Consider the following 2,705-nt stretch of genomic DNA (forward strand, 5'->3'; position numbering starts at 1 on the left):
GTTTGGCAGTCCAATGCTTCCTCCGCCCTCATCTTCCCTTTCCCCCAGTTGAATGCCTCCAGTTAAATATCTATATTCGTATTGAGTTAGTTAAATATATAGCCTGATTTTTTTCAACGTGCTGAGGGCTCAATTATTATCAATGAAACCTCCAATGAGGTTTGGAACCTCATTTTCTTCAGAGATTCTGAGTACTTAACAGTTCCCAATGCTGGGAGAACTCACCACTTCAAAAATTATACTAAGAAGCCCTGTGCTGTTAGTGTTGTCCTTCTCAGAACATTTGACTACAAAAAGATTATGAAGATCAGCCTCAAGTATAATATTTTTCCTGGAATTATCACATGAAATGACTTCAATTGCTTTGCAGAAACAGGTAAATTTACTTGAAAATTATTTGTCACAAAAAAATGTTTGTAAATGTCCCAGGGAAAAAGAGGGTAGAAATGACGATAAACATTTACTGGCAGGAGACACAGCACAGAAAGGCAGAAAGAAGAGCCTGCGCGGCTTGTCAGACACCTCTTTATTCAATTAAGGCTGTCTGGTGATGTCAGCCATGAACAGTGGCAGGCGGGGATAAAAATGGCGGGCAGTGCTGTGGAAAGAGAAGGAGGAGAGAGCAGCAAGGAGAGGGGGCTGCAGCCACCTTTGGGAGGAAAGAGGACCTTCCCCATGGAACCCGCAGAGCCCGAAGAGCTGGGGGTGGACCCAAACAGCGTGGGGCAGAGCGCCCTGTCAGGAGCACAGATGGAGAGGCGGGTGAACAGCAGGCACTCCGGAGTTAAAGAAGGAGCCAGAGACGTAGCCAATGCTTGAACAGGTGCCAGGTGGAAGTATTGGGATGACCAGGGTGAGAAGGGAGCCACGCCAAAGGGGAGGACCCCGAGGAAAGCCCCAAAGGGGTTACAATCGGGACAGGTATCACTGCCAGTCTTGGCTGGGTCGATGAAAAAACAGGAAGGAATCCCAGAGGCGATGGGCAGTAAGAGAAGCATCCTCGAGCTAGAGTAAGGGGAAGAGTAGTAAGGGGCCAGGGAGTAGTCACGCCAGAAGGTGGCCCATCACTTTAGTGTTCTGTTGATGATTTTCTGTTTTGTTGCCCCGAGTGAAGAGGAGGGGTAGAGGGTATAGTGAGTATTCCCGAGGAACGGGGCTGAGGGAAAGCCTCGGAGTGTTTCTTTGTGTTTCCCTGGAAGAACGGGTGGAGTCAGGGAAGGCAGAGGGAGCAGGCTCTCATGGGAGAACCTACCTGCAGGTAACGAGCACGCAGGCAACAAGCCATGGGACGTGATTCCACATGAGAGAACGAGGCCAATGGAAGAATAACATCTACAAGGGGGGCATGAGGCCAGGGTGTTGGGGTGGCGGAGCCCCATGAATGACTGCTGGGTGAACCACGGGCCACTGAGGAAACCCAACGACCAACTCCATCCATTAAGGAACAACAAGTCGTGGCAGGAGAAAACGGGGGAGGTAACTTGAGGAGGAGACACCTGCTAGGGCAATGACGCGAGCCCGTAGGACACCCTACGTTTACCACCAGGGCGAAGGTTGCTCGAGAAAGAATATTCGAAGCCCAGCGGCCACAGTGAAGAAAGATATATTTAAAAAACAAAACAAAACAAACAAGTTTCAAGTTGTGCCTGAATAAGAAGTGTTTTTTTAAATACATCTTGAAGAACCCATTGTAATTAAAAAATGAGAATAGAAATACACTGCTTTTGTTTCCTTTCCAATCCTTCATTTCTTTGTGTGATACTTCTATTAAAATTCATCTGAAAGGGGGAAGGATAGCAGAGTGGTTAGTGTTAGCATGGGCACTGGGGTGTACTATTCCTCCATATGGCCGAAGCTTGAAATGAGGTTGTAAACATGTCTTAAGAATGGGTATCACCCGCCATCACTCACTTGAGATTGAAAAAATTAGAACAAATTTACAGGGGAAAGCATTGACTTCAGCTGCTTCTTTTGTAGTAGCTGCTTCTAGGAATAAGCCATTAGTGGACTGCTAGTGTGACCAAATATGCTCCTAACCATATTCTGCAACACATATATTAGTTGTATCAGATCCTCATGTCTTCTATTCTTTCATAGACTAATAAGATATTTATATTACATTGGTATATTAGTTTCAGCTGTATTCTTTTCTGCTCTTGACTAATAAGGGCTTCAGTGTACTGTATATAATTTGATTTGAAGAGGATTTCTTAAGTGTGTTGGGACCACTGTCTTTTGGTCTAACTCTCTCTTTCCATCGAAATCAATGAAACATTGAAAAGAAGTATTGACTTCAATGATTGACTTGATTGGCAGCAGTGCTAGGTAATTGCTGAGCACTTTTGAAACCCTCTCCTATTCTTTTTGTTGCAGCTTTTCCTTTTCTAAGCAAGGTTAGTTTTTATTTTTCTGAGGGTTGGTACTATAAAAGCCGATTGTTTAAATCTGAGTAAATCTGTAGTTCTTTTGTTCAATCTGTAAAATTCTCTTAGAACTGCAAGAAAAGTTAATAAGTAAAATATATCTTATATCCATATGATAGGGTGGTGTAGTAGGACTTCACCTATTACATATAAAAGGATGGTGGAGCAGCAGAAGTCTCAGCATTAATAAATGCATACAATACATTTAAAAGTCATGTTTCACTGTACGCTAAGGCTGTGCGAAACTTTGGATGGCGATTCAATATGGAGGAGATTCGTCCC

This window comes from Gavialis gangeticus, unplaced genomic scaffold (assembly GCF_001723915.1).
Source record: "Gavialis gangeticus isolate Ggan-Ray unplaced genomic scaffold, GavGan_comp1, whole genome shotgun sequence".
Taxonomy (NCBI): domain Eukaryota; kingdom Metazoa; phylum Chordata; order Crocodylia; family Gavialidae; genus Gavialis; species Gavialis gangeticus.